Consider the following 27,538-nt stretch of genomic DNA (forward strand, 5'->3'; position numbering starts at 1 on the left):
ACTGACTCCTCTGAGGCCCTCTGGATGCATGATGGTCAAGACTTTCTCCTCCCATGTTGTTAGTTGTGGGGGAGGAGGTGGGGGTCCGCCGCCAGTCCGCTGAACGGCAATGTTGTGCCTGGAGACCGCTGAACGCACCTTCCCCCGTAGGTCGTTCCACCTCTTCCTGATCTCCTCCCGATTTCTTGGATGCTGTCCCACAGCGTTGACCCTGTCGACTATTCTGCGCCATAGCTCCATCTTCCTGGCTATGGATGTGTGCTGCACCTGTGAGCCAAATAGCTGTGGCTCTACCTGTAGGATTTCCTCCACCATGACCCGGAGCTCCTCCTCGGAAAACCGGGGGTGTCTTTGGCGTGACATGGGGTGGTGTGTGTGATGTGTGGGGCGGTGTCAGTGTTGATGTGTGTGGTGATGTGTAGTAGTGTGTGGTGTTTTGTGCGTGGATGTTGTGTGGGTGATGGTGTTGTGTGCCTCTGTGTGGTGGGACTGTCTATTCTATAATGTCTCTCTGGCCTTTGTGACTAATTTTTGGTCGTAGGTGTTTGTGGGTGATGTGGGTGTGTGTTTTATATTGTGTTGGGTGTGTGGGAGTGGTGTTTGTATGTGTATCAGGTGTGTGTATTTGGAATTGTCCAATGTGGCGATGTTTTGGAGATGTGTGTGTATTTTGAGCGCGGCGGTGTGTACCGCCAATGGAATACCGCGGTTGAAAGACCGCTGCGTGGATTCGTGGGTCGTAATAGCATGGGCGTGTTTCTGTTGGCGTGGAGGTGGAGGATTTGTTTTCGCCAGTTTAACACTGACCTTTGGTGTGGCTGACTTGTGTGGGTGTCTGAATTTCGGCGGATTCAGAGATGTGTGTCATAATAGCTGTGGAGGAATTCCGCGGCCGATGTGGTGTATTGGCGGTCTTCTGCACGGCGGTAAGCAGCTTTTACCGCCAATGTTGTAATGACCCCCTCAGTGTTACAGAAATAAAGGTACTTTATTTTGGTGACACAAATATCAAAAATAACATAGAGGCTATACTCCCTTAAGAAGTAAGTAATACACAACATATATACACTAGTATGCAGAAAATAGGCACAAATACAGTTAGAAAACAGTGCAATATAGTGAAAATCACAATAGAGAATAATGGCCTTAGGGGGAGCACAGACCATATACTAACAAAATGGAATGCGAGAATCGGTCCCCCAACTAGGTGAGTGGAGTGTGTAGAGCGGAGCTGGGAGTACTAGGAAAGCCCATAGGTAGGTACCACAACACCCCCCTAGCGACCAGGAATGCAGGAGTAGATCACTGTAAACTCCCCAGAACACCCACTCGGAAGAAAAGAATAATAATGCAAAGCCCAGAAGAGACTGCAAGACACCAACAGTAGATTCTTTGACAAGAGGACCTGTGGAAGAAGGGGACCAATTCCAACCAGACTGAAGGTGTAAGAAATGAGTCGATGATGATGAAGGAGAGTCAGCACTGCACCCAAGAAGATTGAGTTGAGTTCCTGGAGGATGCAGGTGATGTCCCACAGCGGAAGGAGGATTGCAGTCGGTTTTGTGTCTTTGAATTCCACCAACAACCCATGGCACACGCAAAACTCGCAATTGGAGAAAAGTGGTGCTGCCGGGGACCAGGAAGGATCAGGTGGACTCTACCCAGGAGGGGGAGCCAGAGGGGGCCCTCAGCAACACAGAGAGCTCACAGAAGTACAGGCAGCACCCACAGGATGGGGACATGAAAATCAAAGAAGGAGCCCATGCAGCTCTACCAAAAGGGGTCCCACACCACCGGAGAACCACTCAGGCAGCTGTGCATCACAGGATGGAGTGCTGGGGGCTGGAGCTTCAAGATGCCTTAATATCCCTTGGAAAAGATGACATCAAGCCTTGGCAGATGCAAATTACGCAGTGCACGGGGGTACTATCCTGCGTGGGCAGGCAAGGGCTTACCTCCATCCAAGTTGGATAGCTGGAAGAGAGGACCATCAGGACCACTTCAGTTCACCACCCATGTTGCACGATCAATGCAGCTCAGCAGGAGAGGGGATCCATGCAGCCAGTCGTCGTTGCAGTTGATGCCTGCAGATTTAGGGGATTGACTCCTTCACCCCAAGGGAGATTCCTTCTTCGTCCTGGTGCAGGCTGAAGACGGGCTGTCCTCAGAGGATGCACGACCAGGGAAATGTTGCTGGAAGGAGCCATGGATACAATGCTGCCGGCAGCATCTTGCTTTTTGTCGGGTCCTGGAGCAGCCAGGTGCAGTTTCTTTGATCAGAAGTCGAAGTGGAGGTTGCAGAGCAATACTGCTGGAGTCTTTCAAAACGAATCTGAGGGACCACCCAAAAGAGAGACCGTAAATAGCCCTGAAAGGGGGATTGGTCACCTACCTGGGGGACAACTATCAGGAGGGGGCTCTGAGGTCACCTACCTGCACTGGCCACTCAGATGCTCCCAGAGTTCTCTGCCATCCTTGAATCCAAGATGGACAAACCCAGGGACCCTCTGCAGGAGCTCTGAGCACCGTCCCTTGGGTGGTGATGGACAGGGGAGAGGCCACTCCCCTTTTCTTTGTCCAGTTTCATGCCAGAGCAGGGACTGGGGTCCCTGAACCTGTGTAGAGTGGTTTATGCAAGGAGGGCACCAAATGTGCTCTTCATAGCATTACCAGTGGCATAAGGGTCCTACCCCTCCCAACCCTCTCCCAAAGGAAATCCCTTGTTCTGCCTTCCTGGGCTTGAGCTGCTCAAGCAACAGGAGGGCAGAAACATGTCTGTGAGGTGGCAGCAGCTTGGGCTGCCTGGAAAACCTCAGAAGGACCTAATGGCAATACTGGGGGTCCTCTAAAGAGCCCCAAGATGCATGGAATCATACAACCAAAGGTGGGGAATGATTCCAACATGTTTAATACCAAACATGCCTATGTTCGGAGTTACCATTCTGTAGCTGGACATAGGTATTGACCTATGTCCAGTACACGTGTAAAATGGCATCCCCACACTCATGAAGTCTGGCAAAATGGGCCTGGAGTTTATGGGGGCACCTCTGCTAGTGCAGGGGTGCCCTCACACACAGGTACTTTGCACCCTGCCCTCTGGGCTGGAAGGCCTGCCATAGGGGTGACTTATAAGTGATCTAGTGCAGTCAAAAGTGGCAGTGAAAGGGTGCTTGCACCTTTTCAAGCAGGCTGCAATGGCAGTCCTGCAGAACCCTTTGCTTGGGCTCCCTATGGGTGGCAAAATATATGCTGCAGCCCCTAGGGATCCCCTGGACCCTAGTGCCCTGGGTTCCTAGGTACCATATACTAGCGACTTACAGTGGGGCACCAGTGTGCCAATTGTGGGGTGAAATACAGAGTTTTGGGAGAGAGCATAGCCACTGGGGTCCTGGTTAGCAAGATCCCTGTGAACACAGTCAAACACACTGATATCAGGCAGAAAAAGGGGGTAACCATACCAAGAAAGAGGGTACTTTCCTACAGCTTTGACCTGATCTAAAAAAGGTGTAAATATTACATTTCACAGACAGTCTGTCTCCTGTGACCCCATCATGGGTACACCAAGGTGTCAGACCCATGTTCAATGAAAACAAACCAACAAACTGTTATAACAGCTGGTAATAGTGTCTGTGCTGTGGTTGTGTTAGAGCAGAAGAGAGAACTACTCCCTCCACTGAGCCATCTTTGACATTGGTGGGAAGCAAGTCAGGGAGAGGTTCACTATAGTCTTCTTCCCCTCCCTCTATCACCATGAGCATGGGAATGTCTGCTCTGTCATGGTGGAGTATCAGCCTGTTCACATGGATATTCCTGGGAGGGTTTCTTGAGGTTCCCAAATCCAAGGTGACTTCCCCTTTCTTTTCGAATATAGGAAAGGATCCACTCCATCTGTTGTGAAGTGCCATAGGTGCTACAGGCCCCAAATCCCACACCAGCTATCCTGGTTGGTAATCCACCATTGATGTCTTCAGGTCATACCAGTGCCTAACAAGCTCCTGGCTTGTCTTTTAAACTTTTGCTTGACTTTTTCATGTATTCTGCCATTCTGGAGTGAAAGCCTAACACAATTCCACAATAAACTGTTTGGGCTCCTAAAGTGGTCTTTCCCAAACCATTCTTACCAAATATAGCGCACCTCTCACAGGGTGTCCACAGGGTAGATATGCCACACTTGTTCCACATTGCTTTCAGATAGTACCTCTATATTAAATTACCTCTTTAGGTAACCCAGCACTGGGGAACATTCTAAGGAGGGCCCTAGCTCCTGCAGGTTCAGAGACTGTCCTAAGGAGTACAGCCTCGAAATATCTAGTGGCATGGTCCACTATAACCAGAATGAATCTGTGTCTATGGGCTGATTGTGGGTCTAGAGGAACAAGGGGGCATATTTATACTCCGTTTGCGCCGAATGTGCATCAAAAATTTTGACGCACATTCAGCGCAAACGTTGCCCCATATTTAAACCCTGACGCCCGAGCCGGCGCAAAAGGAAAATGGCGCTATGTGCGTCAGTTTCTGGAAGCGGCACCCCGCCCTGCGTTAATGACATGCAGGGTAGGCGTTCCCGTCCAAAAACCGACGCACACAGCAGTGCGTCGTATTTATGCTTCCGGGCAAAAATGACTCCCGGGCGGTAGGCGGCACAAAAAAATTACGCAAAGCACGAATAGCGTGAAATTTTAACGCCTGGGTCAGGGCAGGCGTTAAAATGGGGCAAACACACCTGTACTTAATCAGAACACACAGAACAAACAACAGAGCAGCAGAGTAGCAGAGCAGCAACAGGGAGACATGGAGGTGCTTTTTCTTCAGCGTGCACGTAGACGCAGAGCCCTGCAGCAACAACAGCAGCTACAACAACAACAGCAGGGACCCCAAAGACAGCACAGAAGGCAGGAGAGGATATTCCGCCCAAGAACAACCCTGCATGGCCTCAGGGAACGGGACATCATCCAGAGGTACCGGTTGAACTGGCAGGCCATTCAGCAGCTGCTGAGAAATATTGAACAGCAGTTGGCCCCCACTTTAGTGACACCCCGCACTATCCCAACAGAAACAAAGCTGCTTGCCGTACTTCACCTGCTGGCAAGTGGCTCGATTCAGACAACTGGTGCCCTGGTTGGTGGAATATCACAACCATCATTCTCCGCATTCCTGCCTAAAGTACTGGATGCCATCATTCGCCTGACACCCCGCCACATCTGCTTCCCTAACACACTGCAGAAGCAGCAGGAAACTAAACAGGGGTTCTACGCCATCAGTGGCTTCCCGCACGTCCTTGGTGCAATCAACTGCACACACGTACGCCTTGTGCCACCTGCTGCAACAGAACACCTCTACCGCAACAGGAAGCACACACATTCAATCAACGTGCAGGCCATAGTCGATCACCAAGGACTGATCACCAACATTGTGGCTAAATATCCTGGAGTGTACATGACGCATTCATCTTCCGTCACTGCACCATCAACCAACACTTCCAGGATGGACGATATGGCAATGGACTACTTGTTGGTAAGGACAAAAACCAAACTCATATACACACTGCACAGAAACCCTCTAGGACAAACAACACATACACCACAATAGCAACACCTAGCCAGGAACACACTGAGGTACTCACATCACTAGCCATGTTTCAGAAGTCACCATTGAACCTGTCACACATTGGAATTTACTCTACAGCTTAGTGTGAAGACATTAATGACTGTGGTTGCCTAAATGTCACCTTGCAAATTGGAAGTCTCACAATAACCTGTACACTAATACAATGCATAAGTTTAAAGGTATGGGATGGCCTTGGTATGTTCATATGAACGTTTCAAATACACTTTCATGTTTCAACTCTGCATGGAACTATCATCACACCCCCAGTGAGGACACACGGACACCTGTATCACAAGTCACAATGCTAGGGAGGGCACACTGTACTGGAAAAACCAATACATCCTGCTGACAAACAGTTAGCCAACAAACACTTGCTCAGCCAAGGAAAAAAACTCAATGCAAAAGTTTTCACCAACAACCATAGGTTGTCACATTAGTACACAAAAGAGTCACAGACAACACAAGACAACTACTGCCATCAAAGATCCGTACAACAGTGCCTTCAACATCTAATTGATCCCATTCTGTGTTTCTCTTTCAGCTGATCATGGGTATGGCATCCAGCCTTGGATAATGACACCATTTGGGAACCCAAATACTGCTGCGGAGCGGGCATACAATGACGCCCACAAGAGGACACGCAGCATTGTGGGGCGGACCTTTGGGATCCTAAAGTCAAGGTTCCGCTTCCTTGACATCACTGGCGGTAGCCTACTCTATTCCCCAGAGATGGTCTGTAAGATCATACTCACTTGTGCCATATTGCACAATATTTGTGTAAAAAGGAATATTCCCCTCCTTGAAATGGACCCAGACATGCCTGAGGATGACGAAGAGGAGGATGCTGGCCTGCAACAGGAGGGGGAACAACCTAACACGGCAGCAGGAGTGCGTAGGCGCCAACAGCTTGTCAATATTTTTTTTTCTTAATGTATCAGAATAACTTGTATTCCACACTTGTAAATAAACACAGATAACAAACACCACATCATGCTTTGGCCTATGCATTTCTGACCACCTTTAGTTTGAAATTGCTGAAGAAGAATGTCGTCTCATTGAGCAATAATGCTATAACAATCATCACAACCAAAATTAACATCACAAATGTATGCACAGAGGGTAGGATGTGACATGATACATTACCATACACAGAGGCCAACAGGAGTACAAATGTGGCAATTACACATGCCGGATCCAAACACCTGAGACAGTCTCTCACCCAGCCCAAAAATTTAGATCATTTGAAAGTCACATCACACGTGTTCAGAGACAGGGTGGGACCATCCATGTGTATGTGACCTTGTCATCAATGGCTTCTCTCAAGTGTGTGATATGAGCAATACACAATTGGAACAACATTAGCTGCCACTAACTCAGGAGGAGACCTTGAAGTCACAGTGACAACATACACCCAGACAGGTGATAGTGGATCCACATTCCAACACACATGAACACATATGTCATACAATCAACCTAATATTTGAAAGTAGACCATCACAGTTGTGTCCCAGTTTGAACCTAGCAGGAAGAATGTAACATGCCACTAAACCAGTTTATGCAGAAAGGGACACAGACAACAACTAAATAATTTTCATCAGCACATCAGGAACGCTGAGAGTCTTGCAAACATAGTCATTGGAAAATGGTATGCAAGTTTGCTCCAATTCATCATTACTGCAAAAGTCAAATGGGCTAATGAGATGAATGAATGGTCAACAGTCATTCATACCATATGGCCTTACATTAGCCTGCTGCTGCAGGTTTGCCATGATATAATAAATAAAACCCATGGATACAGTAGCTATTCTGGATGGTCAAATCCTAGGGTGCTGGGGGCCTAAGTCCACCTCTACCGCCCCCCAAACATACAAGAATCTTGTACTTGTGAACTAAACACATGCATAAGGCACATGTGTGGGCTACATGTTAAAAGTCAAACACAAATCAGAAACACAAAATCATAATGGGACATGGTTAGCCCCATAAAAACTGTAAGTGACTATTGCACTCCCTGTTAGGACTACAGATAAAAGCATCACCATCATAATTGTGGACACATTTTGGAGAAGGAATACATCATGGTATCCCATCCATCATTTCAAAATAGCCATCAGCAATTACCCAAAATATGTTGACAAATATGGTCAATACATTAGTTAACGTATCCAAAACATTACAGTGTGAATGCCTTCTATACATACAACAACGGACATGTGTCATATCCAACCACAAATGTGTATCACATAGCACGGTTTGACCATGACAAATCACCTTCCCCAAGTTAAAAACATGAAGACATAAGAAAAAAATTTGCTCAAAATTCTACGCATACAGCATGGGCGTCATAATTTGTTCACGTACATGAGTGCACAGAATGCAGAGTCAAATATAAATGTATCCAAAAGTTTCACATATTTAGCCATCAAAGTATAATTTACATCATATATTTTTTTTGACTCAGCATCATGTGCACTACTGTACGTGGTAAAAAATGACGCCCATGATGTATGCGTGGTAAAATTGACGCAACATGGACAATATGTTGGACATCTCATGTACATTAAAAAATTATTAATATTCATATCATATTTTTTGACTCAGCATCATGTGCACTACTGTACGTGGAAAAAAATGACGCCCATGACGTATGCGTGGTAAAATTGACGCAACATGGACAATATGTTGGACATCTCATGTACATTAAAAAATTATTAATATTCATATCATATTTTTTGACTCAGCATCATGTGCACTACTGTACGTGGAAAAAAATGACGCCCATGATGTATGCGTGGTAAAATTGACGCAACATGGACAATATGTTGGACATCTCATGTACATTAAAAAATTATTAATATTCATATCATATTTTTTGACTCAGCATCATGTGCACTACTGTACGTGGAAAAAAATGACGCCCATGATGTATGCGTGGTAAAATTGACGCAACATGGACAATATGTTGGACATCTCATGTACATTAAAAAATTATTAATATTCATATCATATTTTTTGACTCAGCATCATGTGCAATGTAATGCGTCAAAAAAAATGACGCACAATTGTGTATGCGTGAAAATATGACACATATCGGGAAAATAAAAACGGCGGCCATTTTCTGCAGGAAGTGATGTAATAGGATATCCTGTTTACAAAATCTGTACTGGGAGTTAACTTTCACTTTCACTTTGCAGTCTCAGATTTATCTAGACGGTGTGGTTGTGTGAAAGGTGTTGTCCTGTGTTTTACTGCTTTTGTGTCCTGTGTACCTTGTATTTTGTCTTTTTGTGAATCTATTCTTGTTGCATAACATTGTCTCAGTCTGTTTAGTCTAGTTTTGTCTATTCCTGTTTTTGTTTGTATTGTCTGTGGGAGTCTGTTGTGGGTAGCATAGTTTTTGGGGTTAGTTGGGCTATTTTTCTCCTTTTTCATTTTCCTTCACTCCTCTACCTTTCTCCATTTCCCACTTTTACTTTCTTATTTCATTTGTCAATTACTCTTGCTGTCAATATGTCAGGTAGGCCTCGCCTGTCCAGGATGGGTGAAGATGAATTGGGGGGATTCATATGGCTAGTTAGCCATTTCCTCCCACTGATGCTGGAGGCTGGGGGCCGTGTGATACAGGGGTATCACACGGAGGCAAGGAAAATCCGGTGGGAGAAGGTGCGCCATCACCTGGTCCGGGTCTACGGGAGCATGCGCAATGTCCATCAATTGAAGCACCGCTGGGCAGATCTGATAACCAGAGAACAGGACCTGCTGGACCACCTGGGAATCAGGATTGGTGGCCATGTTGGTGAGTACAAATCAATTACATGGGAATAATAGAAATCTGTGTGGGAACATGTGATGATTGTTACCCAATCTGCTAGATAAGTAGCTGACTGTGTGTAATGCTAGGGAAACCTAGGCCCATGTTTATACACATATATCCCCATTTTTGCACCACATTTTCACGCAATAACAGCAGCAACTTACAACATATATCTGTATGTTGCAAGTTTGCCCCCTCTCTGCGTGACAAAATGATGCAAATGCTGCGCTACAAAGGTATACATATGTGCCCTAATGTGTATTTGTTGCACAATGTGTATGAAGACCAATGGCTCATTTTTTCTACACATACCAGATGCCTGTAGCTGTATGTAATGTAGTGTTGCATTTGTGTCAGACAAGCAACACGTTAACGGCTCTGTTTGTACTCTACAGGTCATAATGGCCAGTGAGTAAGTCATGTAGAAACAACATACCTACATATGTAGACGCCATAGCTAGACAGAAAATTTGAAACCCATGATGATGCTATACATGTGTGTTGCCTTCACGTCACATGAAGTTAGATATGTTGTCCACAGATATGTCACATGTGTGTGTGGTTGCTGTGTGTTGAACATGTCCACCTAGCCTGTTTGATTGTGAGTGGTCATGCAGTCCTCATGGAACCAGTTTTGGGATGTCTCTCTGGGATGCACATGCTGAGATGTATGGATAACATTATTGTTGGGGCATACTAATGGAGGGTTAACTTGGACGACACCTGACTGTCCTGGCCACTGCATGTGTGTAGTAGGGTGTGTAACTGTAGCAGGAGACTCATCCAATGTTAATGTTGAATACAAAGTCATCCATGCAGTATGAGCATGTGGGAAAGTGTATCATTACCATGTCATATTCACACAGTGTCATTGTAACTGAAATTATTTGTCAGTTCACCCAGTCTGAGTATATTCTTCCTTTCATGCTTTACAGGTGGACCAGCCCCGTACACCGTGGGAGAGGTGGCACATTTTGAGGACCCCGATACCTACTGTGAGTGTCGCCTGAGTGCTATTTTCATTGTTTGGTAATGAAGCATGATGGACTACTGTGTGTTCAAGAGAATTCATGATTTGATGCGCTGGCCGTTCATTGGCATTGTTGTTTTAGTGTGATATCAAATAGGACTTATGTTTCTGTAAAGCAATACCTAGCCATCTCTCAGATTGAGGGGCTGTAGGTCATTCCAGTCGGGCCACAATGGGGAATGGGATGACTCATTTGGAATACACTGGTCAATGTAAGACTTGGTCGGGGACTTGGCATGAACTGAGTCTGCATATCAGACTGACAGTCTCACAGATAGCTTAGGCACATGGCTTTGATGACAAGTGCTTCTTCCTAGTTGAGGATGGACTGTGTACACTGTAGGTTGGATCTTCCGGGGGCATGTACTTCCACAAGGTGAACTAGAAGTGTGTGTGACTTGAGTGCAATGGCCTAGGTGTTCTGTTGAATCATGAGAATGGGTGTTCTAGCTCCTCTGTGTGTGTTGTAAAACATGCCTCACTGATAGTATGTCATGTTGGCCTAAGTCATATCATTTTGACATGTGTGGACCTTGGATGTGACAATTTTTGGCTGACTACAACGTGTTGCTAGCCATTCATAGGTGTTGTGTGTGAAGGCAGATACTTGTTGAACTTTCTATACACTCCAGGGTGTGCATTGAACATGGGATTGTTGGTTGTTCTTCCCACACCACCCTCAAAGACTGGGATGTTAATGTGAAACAGGGTACCTAGGACTGTAGCAACCAGTATGTTACACGTACTTGACACCTTTTGTGACTTCAGTTAGTACCTAGGGCCAGATGTAGCAAACTGTTTACAAGTTGCAAATGTCATAAATTTCTGTTTGTGAGTTGCAAACGTCTGTTTCCTATTCCGAAATGTATTTGGTGATTATGAACATATTTGCAAAATGCTTTTCCAAATCCAAAATATGAAGGGGTTTTCCAGACCTATTTGCAACTCACAGTGGTATGCAATTCCATTTGCAACCGAGTACGTGGTTGCAAAGTGAGTCGCAGTTATCATCCACTTGAAGTGGATGGTAACCCACTTGCTAACTGGAAGGGGTCCCCATTGTAACCCTTCACCTTTGTGAGTGGACCTAAATAATCCTGTAAAAAACAGCCAGTGGTCCAAGGGACCACTAACTACTGTGAAATTATCCAAGATTGAAGTTGTTGTAATTTATTTCTAAGTGCAGCTCATTTTCCTTTCAGGTAAACGGCCTACACTTGGGGAAAAATAACCTGCTTTGTTTGAAAGCAGTCACGGCCATGGAGGTCTGCTGTTCCCAGCAGGCCTCCATCCCCGTGAGTGCCCATAGTCGCTAAGGTGGCGCAACTTGGAACCCACATCATTGATGTTCATGAGGTGGGTCTTAGCGACCCCATAGCGACTCGCAGACGGTGTCAGAGACACCGTTCTGCATTGCAAATTGCTAGTTGCATTTTCCAAATTCCTACATCTGGCCCCTAGTGTAGACATTTGGTTATGACCCATGGGTTCAATCTTAGCACACAACTAATTCCAAATGGCATTGAGTGAGGAGTGTGATTGTTATCACATAGAGTGACATATGTAGTGAAGTCAGTATGCGGAAGAGGTGCTGCCATGATGTCAAATGCCTTAGGTATGATTTGGATGAGTAGTTTAGGGTGATGTCATCCATCATGTAGAGACATGGATATGCTAGGTGTGATATGCCCTTATGTATGCATGCTTCACATGTACTTCCTCTGAGCCTTTCCGTGAACTATGTTGTGACAATTGCCGCAACCAATACATTTCTAGTAATGGACAAATAACCCATTGTGCTATTCCACCCAATGCAAATCCAAAGGTAAATATTTGCCTTTTCTCTTCACAGCTGCAAACATGAGTGCCGCAGATCGCAACCATTTTGATCGCCGTGCCATGAGATACAGGCTCATCCTGCAGGTGCAGTGTGGGTATCGGAGGATGGGCCGCAAGTACCATTCTGATTGGGCCTCGGGGGCATGGTGGGCCACACCACAGGCTCCCCCTACAGTGCCACCACAACCACCAACACCACATCCACCAGGTCTGCCCAAGTGGACCCAGCAACGTCTGCAGCAATGGACCCTGCATCTTCCTCCAGACCTGGACCCAGCCGTGTGGTGGTAGCAGGACTGTCCTGTGCCCAACCAACTCCTGCCACAACATCAACCTCCGCCGGCACGCAAACCAGCACAGACCCTCCTGTGGACCCAGCTGCCTTCCTGGCATTGACCAGAAAATTGGACAAGTTAGTGAAAAAGGTGGACAACCTGAGGGAGGACATGAGTTACATCAAAAAGAGGGTCCGCTCCATCAGGCACACACTACGGAGAGCAAATCTGTAGCACTTTTGCCCTCTTGAACTTTTACCCCTCCCCTCTCACCTCTTTCCTATTTTATACTGTTAGTTGGGTTTTGGGGATTAGTTATAGGATAAGTATAGGTAATTAGCTTAGTTAGTGTTAGGGAAGAGGGTGGGGGGTCCTTATTCTTTCTATCTTATATTTTTGTGTGGGTGGGTGGGTGGGGGGCAATGTTGGGATTCCTGTTTAGATTTTTTTTTTTTTTAAATAAAAAATAATAAAAAAATTCAGAAAAATACAAAAAAATATATGTTTGTTTAGGATAGTATAGTATGTGTGTAGGTTAGTAAGTGTTGTCCTCCATGTGTCTTGTCTCATAATGGTGGGTGGGGGGTTGATGTTTAGATCGTTTCGTTACATGTGTAGAGTAAGTTTAGCTTAGGTTAGTTAGGGACAGTTGTGGGTTAGTAGTAGTCAGGTTAGATTAGTGTAGGTTTACCTTTCCCTTAGTTGCCTCTTGTATTACTCGATTGAAATAAATATTTAGTTAACCCTTTACATGATGCGTTAGGTGCTACATTATCATGGCCTTGACATCAGTGTAGCAGAATGTTTTAGTATGACATTTGTGTCCTATGCTCGCCATCCCCAGGAAATTGAGGTTTCACATCCCAGCTACCCGTGTGCTAACTTGGTAAGTATCCACCATGTGGAAGACCCACCATTGGTAGTGTGCATTGATCACCAAGGGTTTGTTTCGGTATGTATCCTACTTCACAAAGAGTGCTTCCAGACTTGTTATTGTGGGTAAATTGATAGGTCGGACAGCAGTGTGAAGTTCAGGGAGATCTTTGTAGATGAGGAGTTGTTCACACTCTTGTCTTGTTGCTTTCATTGCTGACCTACATCATGTGTGTACTGATTCAGCATGACTTTCCTTCATGGAAGTATACTCCGTAAGGGTGATTGATGCAGTGTAATTTGTTCATGATTCCTTACATTTTGCGGCATTATTTCTTATTTAAGTATTGCATGGTGCCTATATTTCTCAGCCACCATTAGTTGTCTAGAATAGCTATAAATGGTGCATCATTCTGTCCAACACAGCATGATTGTGTGTGCTTAGTCCCTTCATCAGTTATTTTCCTCAGTATGGTAAGGCTATGATGCAATCCTGGCCACTGCACAGATGTTTCAGTATACATGAAATCAGGACAGTAGTATAGAGAATCTACATGGTTGCCACACAGCCACTTTGGAGTTATGTACTGCACAGTTGAAGTGTGAAATAACACAGAGACACAATAGGTGTGCAAGTGCTATTTATTTATAGGTGGTGTAGTGCAAAATGTCCATTCACCATGTTTGCTGAGTCCGTTCTGGTGCATTCTTACATGGTGATCCTACAGAAGGGGTGTGGATGATGCTCCTGACATGCTGGGTGATGTCACAGACAGTGCAGAGGGACAGGAATTGCCAAATAGTAGGAGAGAGACATTCACTGGCAATGGGGACAAGTCATACAGTGGATTGCCGAACAGTCATTGAGTGTAGTTGTAGTGAGACTGGCATTTGACAAAACGTAGGACCTTGGTCAAAGTAGGCCATGGTGCAGGGACTAGTGCTTCCGGGTACTCTTCCGTGTGAATGTTTTCTGTTCCATCTCTTCTTCTTCTGATTTGTGTGTTGCCTGGTGTGTCCTTGTTGTTGTTGGTTGTGAAGGGGCAACACACACCTCAGTGTTAGAAGACATGGAGGCAGACATCCCGGGGGCTGCTCCCTGTGGAGTTATGAAGGGCAGTACTGCAGCAAGGAGGGCCTGCTGGTTTTTGAGAATGGCAGCCACATCACGATGGTAGGCAGCCAGGTCGGCCCTGAGGGTTCTATGTTGCATTCGTGCACACGTTGACTGGTTTGCAGTTGGAGTTGTTGTGTCAACTGGATGACAGCTGTGCAGATTTCCTTCTGTGTTTTTAAAAGTTCCTGCAAGAGCGATGTTCGAGCTTGCATAGCAGCTGCCTGATCAGCAGTAGACATCATGCACGAACGCACCCCCTCAAGGCTGGCTGCCATAGTTTGCATCCCCACCCGCACCTCCTTGGCCAGCTCCTGCTGGACCCCAACGACGGTTCTTTCGAAGCTGGTGCCAGTGTCGTCAGAGTCCTCAGCTGTGTTGGAGCTGGCAGGTCTTACAATTGGGGTGGCGGGTGGTTCTCCTGTGGTGGCTGCTTCTTCTGTGCTCCTCCTTGTGACTGAAGGTGGGGTTTGGAGGCTTTCAAGGACCATTTGAATGGTCTCCTGTGGGATGTTTATGGGCTCATCATCCATGTCATCAGGGAACTCAGGGACAGGCATATCGGCAGGAGATCCGTGTTCCTCTGCAATGAAACAGGGTACAATTAGTGTGTCTGTGTTGTGAAAATTTTGCACTAAGATACAAGCCTTTAGATGCCTTAACTTTGTGCTCTGTGTTTGTCTTGGTATCTGCTGTCCGTCATAGGGCATTGTTGTAGGCCTATGGCCCACCTGTGTGTCACATGTATGATATGGAGCTATCAGACATGTCTGCCAGATCGCCTCTAGGTGTTGCTTTGTAATTATTTAGGAATTGGCGTGTTTTTGTCCTACTCCTCCCTCGGTGTTTAACTATTGTTATGGAGGGACATTTTGTTGGGTGGGCTCTCATTATCCTACATGTGATTACTGGCTTTCTAGGCAGCAGGATAGCTAATGGTGTGGGGGACTAAGTCTGACCCACTTGTAAATAACTCTGTCACCCTGATATTTCTTTTTGCTCAGACTAACTAGCAGTGCCTCTGGTCTCCCACATCAAAGAAATGTTTAGACATCCGAGCGCATGACATCTTTGAAACTTCTCAGGGAAGTCGTGGTCACTCAGATCCTACACAATTCTCTCTTTTCCGGTATGTTCCCATACACAAATGACAAATACAGTATTTGTTTAATATGAGGTTTCATTGTACAACTGACTAGTTGATATTTAGGTGTGAGCCACAATAACCCAAACAATACACACTGTTAGAATTGAAATAGTCCGCAGGAGAGTAATACATTAGTACACAGCTATCATGGTGCCTAACAGTTTCTACTCTCCCTCTGCTTGTTCTATGTATAGCACAGCATGTTAAGTTTGGAGCTTGCCTGTCGGAATCACTGGGGAGACATCATCCCTCATATCAGAGGAATGGCCTGTGATCTGGTTGTGCATCAGCAGCAAGGCAGGCAGCGTCTAGTTGTGGTTCTCTGTTCGGAAACTCCCTCTTGCGTGTCTTGGGACAAGGAAGTGATTTTATAAGTCATATGTCATCGTGATGACAAAGTGTCTCTACGCAGGAATGCCAAATCTTAACCCCTACCACGTCTATCGGCAATGTACCAGACTGTATCCTTGACTGGGGCACAGAGTGAATATGTTCTGGCAAACTCCAGTGCAGAAGTAGGCAAAACAGTGTGATTTGACTAATTAACAACACCCTAGGACTGGCTATTTGCTATATTAACTGATAGGAAGGGCAATAAAAAGCATTAAGTGCAAAGTGCTCTGAGGCTCTTAGATGTGAGCAAATGAGTATAAGTACAATCAGGGCAAGGTGCACAAAGGCCTAAAGCCTGAGGCTAATGCGCAAAGTATACGTTACACTTACAACACTACACTTTGACTGACTGTGGGTGTTGTGACTGCCCTGGCAGCACACTTGCCTCTCAGGACCTGCCCCAAACACTTTTTATTCACATTGCATGATCTGTACATGTAACGTGGCATTACCTATGCATGTCAATGTTAGGATGTGGTATGGATGTAAACATTCTTGATGTTTTGAGATGATGTTGGGTCATGTGTGTTTAATTGGATTGGCCTGTTTATCGTATGAAGGTACTATTTGGTTGTCAGACTGTGCAGGTGTGTTTCAGTGACCAGTTGCCTGTGTCCCCTCCTCAGGTGTTGTTGTCTGAGCAGTATGACATTAGTGATGTAGCCTTGTTAGCCAGGCACGTGAGGGACCCTGACGTATGCAGCATGTGTGTGTCGTTAGTGCTGTGTGGCTCCTATTGCTGTTTACTTTGGCTTATGTATGTGTCAGGTATGGACATTCGGCATTTGAGTGTACTGGTGCCTTTGTCTTATTTCTAAGAATTGTTGCTGATGTCATCCTCACCCCCTAATTTGGGTATGTATGTTCCATGGGGAGGTTCCTGCCATTTGGTACTGTAGCTGCACAGAGATGAGAGGTGTTATTGTAAGCTGTTGTGGCAGTTACATTGCAGTTGTTGTTTTGGCTACTGGATTACTGATAGGGACCTAGTTGATGTAGGATAGATTTTACAAAACAAGTGCCTGGATGTGAGTTTGAGGTAGTGGCCTTCCCACCTGCCGCTGCTTTCCCTTGGCTCTATTGTTGTACTTACAGGATGTCCCCAGGGGACTGTTGTTGTTGCTGTATATTGTCGTGCCCCAGCTTCAGTCTGTGCTGGGCATGCCCCCCTGCTGTGCCCATTTACCCATGCCAGTTCATATATGTGCAGACTTACATGCATTGTGTAGTAGGTATTTCCCCCCCTGTTACTGTCTACATTATTGCAATTGAATTCCCCATGCGACTTACCCTGCATGTGCGTTGTGTCGTGGTAGTCTGCGCTGTCCTGTCCTTGAATCCCTGTGACAATCTCCTCCGGGATGACGGCTGCGACCATCTCCTCCATGTGGACCAGGGCCTCCTGTTGTGCTGGACTCCCCCCTCCAGTCTGCATTGCTGCCTTCCTGTTCCTGGCCATTTTCTCTTTTGTCCTACGTTTGCAGTCATGCCAGCATTTCTTACACTCAGTGACTGTGCGGCGTTCTTCAGCCACACTGTTGATCTTGTCCACTATTTGTTTCCATATGGCCTCTCTCCTACTGAGTGGCAATTTAGAGGAGATGAAAAGTTGGTGCTGGTGTTCCGTCACCTCTTTCACCAGGATTTCCTGCTCCTCTTCACTGAAGCGACACTTTCTTTTTTTTCTAAACATGTCCTGGTTCCTGTATGGATCCTCCTGGCTGGTTCCTGGTCTGCTGTCATCCACCTGGGGTCTGTACTGGCATCTGGGATCCATTTTGGCTCTCCTCTGCTGAGAGGGCAGTTTTCGCGCACAAATTTAACGCAATAGCGTGAAAAAAACAGCGCTTTCCGGATTGCGCTGTCGTAAATCGACCCACAGTGATGTGCGTCGCCTTTACATTGATTTCCTTTACGACGGAACGCCGCTGTGTGCGTCACGAAATAATGACTCCCACCTGTTTGTTGCGCCGCCGTACGTCAAAGTATAAATTTGACGCCCGCACGGCGCTTCAAAATGGCGTTAGACGGCGCTAATTTTTTTGACGCAAAACTGCGTTAGCGCAGTTTTGCGTCAAAAAGTATAAATATGGCCCAAAATATTTCAATCCTCACCCTCTCATAGCGAGTCCCGAACACAAGTAGTAGTATCAGGGAAGCCTTTGGCTAGCCCCCTATCTTGCCACTGGCTTGACAGGTGACACAGGAGTGACAGAACTCCTTCACTTTCTCAGACATCTAATGCCAATAGAAATGGTTGAACAACATTTCCCATGCCTTGGTCTTCCTCAGATGTTCAGCTGAGGGGATGTCATTGGTCAGGTTAAGTAGGAATTGTCCATATTGTTGGGGGACAGCAACTCTTCGTGGTGCTGCTGATCTGGGGTCCCTTACTTCGCTATACAGGATTCCTTCCTCCCAGTATACCTTATGGGTACCACTGCCATCTACTTGTTTTTGTCTTATAGCCAACTGTCTCAGGCCTTCAAGAATGGGACAAGACATTTCTCCCTAGCTCAAGTGCTTTCTGGAGGGACCTTCTGCTTCTTCAAGCTCTGTCAGCTCTGTTAAGTGTCCTATGAAAGCAGTCTTGTCTTCAGACACCAGACCTTCCCCTAAAGCTTAGGTTCCTCCTGGGCCGGAGGATTTTTGAAAGGTGGCTCACCTGCCTTCCTGCAGTTTCTCTTCATGCCATTATTCCGGGCTCCAGGCTCCCTTGACTTCCCCACAAGGCATTGTATGCTCTAGTGGAGACACCCACCTACTCAGGGAGACCCAGCATTACTGCACAAGTTCTCCTCTCCGCCTACACCCAGGCAGAAATTTCAAGGTTGTTTCCCAGCAGACACTCCAATGGGATGGCAGGGGATACAGCTACCTTCTTTGGCTAGTAACCCTTCCCCACTCAAAGTCCACCATGGCTATGGGATGTAAATGTGTGACCTTATCAGCATTGACAATCAGTGCACCTCATCAGCGAGGGTTTGGTCTGGGGAAACCAGCTTAGCTATTACTATGGTCATGCTGTCACCTGTAACCCTCAGAGCCTTTACCTCCAGCACATTTATTCTTGGCCACTGCCTATACTTTTCCACACTTGGAGAGCAGTCGATCAAGGGTTCAACTTCCTCCCTACCCAGGGAAACTAAGGTGGCCTCTGTGTACTCTTTACATTTCCCAGGGACAACTTCCACCCTCATCCCTACACTAGCGGTGCCTTTGGGATGGTCATTACTGGCTGACATTTGGTGCACACATCATTTCCCTTCTTGTGCCCTGGCTGCTTATGTTCATAGCAGAAACCCAGCCTCTGAAGGGTCATAGTCCTTTCCCAAAAACTTCTCCCCTTGGAATATGGCTCTGGGCTCCCCCACTTTGGCATCTTTTGGGGACCCTTTTGGAGATTCCTTCTTCTCATCCTTGCCTCTTCTTTCCCCTGATGGAGGGTCTGTACCCCTTTCTTATGATCACCTCGTTGGGACTTTTTGGGGAACCTAGTGTGTACCAATTCATCAGCCATCACCAGATGCTAGTGTAATTTCCCTGAGGAACAATTCATGAATATGTGCTCTTTGACCATTGAATTGTAGATTCACTCTGTTACCCTAAACCTAGCTCTCTGGTGACTTTACAGAAGCATCTACAGAGTCTGCCCATGCCTGTGTGTCCCCTTGGGAGTGTTCCTAAACCTTTGCATGTATTCTTCAGGGGTGAGACAAAATAACTCAATTGGTGCCTCCTTCACCTAGGGTAAGACTCAGCCACTTCATCCTTAAGTGTCAGGAGCCTGTCCCTCCCACAACATGTCTAGAAACAATGCCTTCGGCAACATGGGATCATAAGCACCTCTTTCAATTACCTCATTTTTGTTGATGCCACCATCTGCCTTGGGCTTGTTGCTCATCTGAGCACGGTTTCTTCTAGAGCCATCTTCCTTTCTTCCAAGACAAGTCTCCTCTCCTCAAATTGTATTAGACTTATATGGGTCTCAAGGCTTTTGGGCCTCATCCCTGGAGTTGAGCTCTTCTCACTGCTAGCTTTAGAGGGTTCACTTTGAAAGGATAGGGGGGGCAGACTGTCACTGTCCCCATCATCCTCAATAACTTCTCTGCCATCATCCTCATCCTCACTGTCAGTGGTGATTTCATTTTCCAATAGTGCTTGGTCTCTCTCAAATTCCTGCCAGCCCCTGAGGGCTTGCTGCAGGCCCTCCTTCTTGGCAGAGAAGCCCAAGCTGATTTTTCTGTCCTTGGACAGTTCCTTCAGGCCATTGAGCCTCAGTGTGGGCAAGGTGGCCAATGCGATTTTCATATTTCCCAAACTTTTTGTGACTCCACAGATGTTTACCAAACTTTTGCAAACTTTTCTAAAAGTTGGTAAACGCCAGGAAAATGGTGCCTCAGGAAATCAGAACTTGCCAACTTTTTAAAAACTCTCACTTTTAGGTGTCGATTTGGTGGATCTTGTGATGGTTACTGACTTATTAATTGTCTGGTACAGCAAAACACAAATTCTGGATTCCACCCCTTGGCACCAATATGAGGAAAGTGGTTAATACACTGATGATACCATCTTGGGTCCAGTCAGGCTCATTGGTAAAACTTTAAGTTCAACACTGGGTAGCTGTGGCTTTAAGCAGCAAGACTTAGACAAAGAAACAAGTGTACAGCATTGAAAGTACCAAAACCATGGAATACGAAAGTCACACAACATGAAAGAAATCTAAAACCAATTCATGAAAATAGATCTTATTTTTAAGAATGTTTACACACTAAAACAAACAAAATCCATCAGCGAGTTCCGGCACTATAGACTTATAAGTAAATAGTAAATCACTGCACAATTCAAACAAGCAGTGGTAACCCCAATGTTTGAAGATGCTATATGATGTAAAGGATGCTGTGTGGTCCACTGGGGGTGGGGGGGTGGGCGTTCCTGGGGTTCCTTCACAGGAATTCTGGGGTGACTTTTGCCATAGGGTTTAGGTCCTCTTTAATCCAGCACATGTCCAGTAGCAACAGGACTATTGGTCTCCAGGCTTAGTGAAACCACTGGTTCCCTTTGGTGAAGACTAATGTCCATCTTGCGTGACCAAGCTGCACTCCAACAGCTCTCCCAGGTCTAGCAGACTCGTTTGCAACATTTGCATATCAGGGTTGGGTGTCCCTGGGTGCACATCTAAAGTCAGTGGTGACCAAATGATTGTGGCTACTGACTTGCAGGATTTTTCAGATTTTGTGTCCCTGGTGTTGTTACAAGAATTCAGCTAATTGATTCTTGGAGTTCACCTCTTCTGTCTGGGGAGCGGGTGCTACTTTCTCATGAGCCCAGCATCACAGGCACAGTCTTCTCTTTGCTAGCCCAAGGGTCAGCAGGTGCAGTCCAGTGGTTGGTGCAGCCTCTCTTACTAGATCCATGAACCATCAGGGCAGGCCTTCTACCAGTCTTTCTCCAGTTCAGATGTGAACTGAGTTTTGCGTACCAGGGGTGCCATATTTATGCCCTGAAAGTGCCCTCAGGGATGTGATGATTGCTAGACAATTGGCTACCAGGTCCCCTCCTGCTTGATGATGACGCCCTCCAATGTGTGGTGTCTAGCTATCCCAGAGTGCACTATTCTGCCCACTTACAAGAATGGCAGACCTCTTTTCTTGGTAGCTCACCCTAGGGGAAAAAACTGGTTGGCCAATGGTTTCTGTCCTCTTTCCCTGACCCCATCACATCTACTTAAACAAAAGAGCAGCCCCTCTTGTGTCAATCATTTATCCTTCAAAGGTGGCTTCCCTTTTGAAACTTGCCTTTTGGACTCACACACAGTGTGGCTTCCTGCCAGGGAGAATTACCATCTCTTCCAGAGATAGGCCTCTATTGTACCTGCTCATGTGAGTCATTCTCTCTTCTCCATAGCAGGGCAGAATGCTGTCTTGTGGCAGGCATCTGCAAATGGCCACTGAAAAACTTGGGCAACAAAGTGGCAACTTTCTAAAAGCTGCATTCCTGTAAGAGTTACATTAAACTTGACTTGGGAATCAAGTCGTGTTTAATCCAATGATTAATTTGATACCTTGAAATACTAACTTTGGTAGTTCCATTCAGAAGTTAGCACAGCTGAGTTGTTAGCGTGTAACCTTGTACACCCCAAAATGATAACTAGCCTCTATCACAGTAAATACAACAGTTTGGGGTTTTTACTTTTAGAACATGTAACATGCAGATTCTACTTTTTAATACCCTGCACCCTTCTTTGGTACTCAATAGGCCTACTATAGGGGGGAATATTAATTAAGAAGGCAGGTTTGGACTTCTTGCCTTGCCTCAATTACCTCATAGCTAGGTTTGGGGTTCCTCAGCGGTCCAGCCACCTCTTTAGTCTTCCTTGGCATTGTGATTGATATAATAAATGGGGTTTGCTTTCTCCCCCTTGAGGAGGAGGGGGCAATCAAAGATTCAATAAGGCTATGCTTGGGGGCATGCAGGTCACATTGCATAAGCTCCAGGGATAATTTAACTTCAGTCTTCGCTACATCTCTCTGGGTTGGTTCCTCTCAAGAGCGATGGTGCTGGCCATGTCTAGTCTGTGGGGGAAACATCACCGGTCCTGCATTTTCTGATTATTTTAATGGTTACCTGGTGTGACCTGCGCCAGTTGTCACTAGTGAATGTTTTGTTTTACGTCCATGTTCCAGATCAGAGATCATATTTTGTACATCACCTCAGTAAGTGCTCGAACACAATCACGCATTTCTCTGACCGAGATAAGGCTTTCATCTTGTGGCCTGAGGCTTGCTGTCATATTGTCTTGTTTTAAGTCTGTTCCTCGTGACAGCAGATGCTCCTGCTGGGACGCCGTCTGCTGTTCTTGGCTCGGCCATTGCCCTCCTGGCGGTGATTCTACAAAGATGCAGATGCGACTGCTCACTCTTCCTGCTTCAGTGGACGGCTCTACCCAGTCTCAACCATTTTAGCAGTCAGGTGCACCTGAATAGAGTAGAGTAATTGAGTAGTTATCATTTCAATTAATTTCATATTTTGTATTCGGTTTGCAATTTGCAACCACAAAGTACAGCAGCAAATATAAAACAGTAAAAAAAAAAAAAAAAAAGATAAGTATAAAATCAATCCTAAAACTTAATCATCCATAGTGTCCCGAATAGACACAGCCACACGGCAACACTTAAAAACTACACACATCAGCAATTACATAATCACCTGACATTTGTAAATATAAAAAAGCAGGGGCGGAAAAGAACTTGCAACCCACCATGAAATGCAATGGATCCTCACGTGACTTGTTATCACACCTACACGGGCCCAACAGTTTAAAATCCTGGCATCTTCAGGGTGAGGCTAAAATCATAAGCAAAAGATTTAGCCTAAAACAAATTAATAAACATCTGTCCCTGTTATTTTTCACCATCGTTAAGTATGGCTCCATCTCTCATGTTGTGGGTATCAAAACATGCTTGCGGACAGTGTGTTTTGCCAGCTCGGCCTCTCCGTGTAATAAATGACGGTAATGTGAAGCAAAAAAAGTATAAATCAGGGCCTCTGTCTCTGAAGGATTCCACCCACTTCAGGTCCCCCTCACTGATGCCCTCTGGGTTAGAGAAGACTCTCTCCCTCCCTAGCTTCATTAAGGAGTCCCTCACATATTTCAGGCATGGTATCTTTAAAGCATGAGCCGCGACAAGCAGTGCCTCGTGATTAATCGGTTTAGGGCCAGCTCCTACTTTGACCATATCCTAATCCAGGTCTACAAGGGGCGCAATACTAGGAGGTCACTTAAATACTTGACCCCAAAGTCCTCATGCACAATAGGCTGATGTGCCCTGGGGAACTCAAAGTAAATGCCCTTAAACATCTGTTCTCCTCTAGCTGCAGTTTCTACAAAGATAGGTACCCCCAAATATTGCACTCATATGTGTCCTTTGATATCCACTTTGCTTCATAAATTTTGACTATGGCTTTAAGAGGTCTACTGCCCAACCTGGCTGAAATCTTTCTTCCTGAAATCCAATTTCTTAGCCTCAATCAGTGGCCTCAAGCTTCATTTAGAGTCAAATAACACCCCCAAATACGGAAAACACCCAACGTTGTCAAGGGGGTCGTGATTTAAATTCTAAGTCCCTCATTAAATTATCAAAAGCATTCAATAATGTTTGCAGACCAATAGCAGCCCTTGCCATTAAAACTGCATCGTCCGTGTACAACAACACAGGCAGGGGGCGCGAACCAATTAAAGGGTCGTTGGCCTTAACATTGACTAAGGCCTTTTACAAGCCATTTAACAGTGCAAGGATGCTCCCCTGTCTCACTCCCTACTTGTAAAACTGTCTGTGCGGGCCAGCTTCGCCGAGTATCTCACCATGGCCGATGTGTCCACACAGAGGTCCCGGAGAAAATGATCTCTGTCATTATTAACCCCCCCATGCTCAGGCAAATGTTCCACAATCTTAGTCCGATCCACCCTATCAAAAGCGTCTGTCAGATCCATAAATGCTACATACATTGTCTCGGAGTGGGCAATAGTGCATTTATTAGTGACCATTAGCGAGTTTAAATACTGTTCAATGGTAGATTTGCCCTGCTGGAAACCATATTGGCGCTCTGATATTATAATATTTTCCTCCGCCCAGGAGCGCATTCTGTCCAAATTCACCCGCCCGCAACCTTCACTACCGAATTTAAATGAGATATAGGTGCCATTCAAAATCAGAGTCAGAAGGTAGACCCAAGCATCAGGATGTAACATGTATAAATCAGGCGGGATACCATCCGGCCCCTAGTGGGAATCACCATACCCCGTCTGACTCCCCCCTTCTCTTGCACCGACCCCCGGAGCTGTCTGGCTGAGCCTCTATAGATCTTCTCCGCAGAGACTCCTATTCCGGGGGGTGACGGCACAAAGACGGGGCGTCCTCCTGTCACAGCAGGGCCGGCCGATGATTCAAAGAGAGAAGTGTTGTAAACTGGGCTGGATTAGGCCAACTCCTCCCAGGGGTGTCCCTCAAGGCCGCCTTGCTCCTTTTAAATCATCTTTAAAAATGCTCCAAGACCTACTCACATGTTCCTCGTCTTGAGTAAGTTTTTATGGCCTTTTTCAAATTCCGCAAATCCCTTGAGCAACAAGAGTCGGGGATTTGATCCAAGCTGCGGAGCGAAGGGCTCTGGCCGCCTCTGCTAGAGCGCTAAAAGCAGTTACAAGGGCCCGATCCGATGAAGAGAGACCGAGGCAAATACAATTGTGCAATAAGGATTTCACAGAGAGTTCAGGCTGCGCCAGTGACCACCTAAAGCGTCCCCCCTGACTCTGTATCTGAGGAATTGAGGATTAAGTAAAGTATTCCGTCAGATTACGTGCATCTCCAATACCCTCCAATGTGCAAATTGTAACCGCTAGAAAGTGTGTTGAGGAGTCAGACAACATTAAAAATAAGAAAACCAAGAAGCCATACTATGGGAAGCCGTTCATGTCAAAACTACAGAAACCCATATAGGATACATCCTGAAATACATAGTGTGCTTCAAAATAAATATGGCACCCACCAGAATAAATGTAATACGTGTTAAAATAAATTTGATATCTGGCAGAGTGAATCTGACTTGAACCAAAACACATATGAAACCTGGCTGAGTGAAAATGCTACTTAGTGATTAATATGAATAACACACACTCCGAATTTAATAAGAGAGATACTGAAATAAATATCAATCATACTGAAATAAATATGGCCTGCACTGTAAACAATAAAGTAGTCACTGAAACGTACACAATATTCATAAAAAGAATAGGACATTTCTTAAAGTGACTGACATATGCCAAGAGGAATATGGCATACATTGAAATGAATATGACAGGTTGAAATGAATATAAGGTACTGAAATGAATATATTAGATTCTGTAAAGAATATAATGCACATCAAATCTAATATTTCATTCAGTGACATGAGCATTACATGTTGAAATGAATATGAACTGCATTGAAATGAATATTACCCAGATTGCAATGAATGAGATATACAGAAATGAACAGTAGATTATTTAAAATGAATATGGTTTGTGTTGAAATTAATTTAACCACCATTGAATTCAATTTGACATGCCTTCAAATGAGTATGACCACAGCTGAAATCGTCATGACATTTGTCAAAATGAATATGACATGCATTGAAAGTAAAATGATACATATTCAAATGAATATGATATATGTTAAAATGTATACGTTGCATGTTAAAATGAATATGACAAGTGTTAATGTGAATATGACTTCATTTGAAATAAATCTAACAGTGATTGAAAGGAATGTAACATGTTAAAATGAATATACATGAGTTTAAATGAACATGAGCTTCATTGAAATAAATCTGACATGTTTTACAATGAATATGAGCAACGTTAAAATTAACGTGCCATTTTCAAAATGAATACGGCTTGAATTGAAAGTAATAAGGTACACATTGACATTAATATGATATGTGTTGCAATGGATATAATTAATGTTAAAATTAATATGATGTGTTAACATGAATGAGACATCCATTGACTGGAATACAACACATGCTAAGATGAATATGATTTGGATTGAAATTAATATGAGCCCCTTTGAAATTAATTCAACATGCCTTAAACGGAATATGACCAATGCTGAAATTAAGATGAAACGTATCAAAATGAATATGTAATGCTTTGAAATGAATATGACACACATCAAAATGAATATGGCATTATTATGTCGGGTGTGAAGGTGAATATGACACCCATTGAGAAGAATATGGCATTAATTGAAAGGAATATGACACCTGGTGAAATTAATATGGCCCTGTTGGACCTGGCCCTTTTTGCAGGGTCACCCCCAAAGTTTTTGCCTCCTTCCTCCTAATTTTTCTGACCTGTTTTTGTTGGCTTTAGGACTTTGGTCACTTTCCACTGCTAACCAGTGCTAAAGTACATATGCTCTCTGTGTAAATTGTAGTGGTGATTGCTTTATCCATGATTGACATTTTTGATTTAATAGTGATGACGCAGAAACAAAGGTTTTACATTTATTAGCGCATAAACGTAGTGCTGCAATAATCAAGTGTGACTTTAACCGAACTAATAAAGATTGTACGGGGACAAATGTGGCATCAGAGTAGTTTGCCAACATTTATAAGCGTGCTTTATATAACGTGATGTATTAGAATTGTACTAATCTGACATAATCGTAAACGTGTGCCATGATTTGCTTGTTTGAAATGTTTTAACTTAGCATAACTTTAGTGGAGGCTTCGGCCTAGTTGCCTTGTCTCACGGTTTAGATGCTCGTGTTTTTCTAACGTGCTAATAAAACGTGTATTCTTGCTTGAAGCTTGAGATCGGTTCACATGCTTATCTTTAAGGTTTCGTGCCAGACTGGCATCTTCTTCTTTGCTCCAAGGTCAATCTGCAGGTGCAGACAATGGAAGC

General features: G+C 45.0%; 1 pseudogene; it reads right to left on the minus strand.

The window, feature by feature from the left end:
• The window catches only part of LOC138287346 (zinc finger protein 91-like), a 361,147-nt pseudogene that overhangs the window by 225,292 nt on the left and 108,317 nt on the right, over positions 1-27,538 (minus strand).

This window comes from Pleurodeles waltl, chromosome 4_1 (assembly GCF_031143425.1).
Source record: "Pleurodeles waltl isolate 20211129_DDA chromosome 4_1, aPleWal1.hap1.20221129, whole genome shotgun sequence".
Classification (NCBI taxonomy): domain Eukaryota; kingdom Metazoa; phylum Chordata; class Amphibia; order Caudata; family Salamandridae; genus Pleurodeles; species Pleurodeles waltl.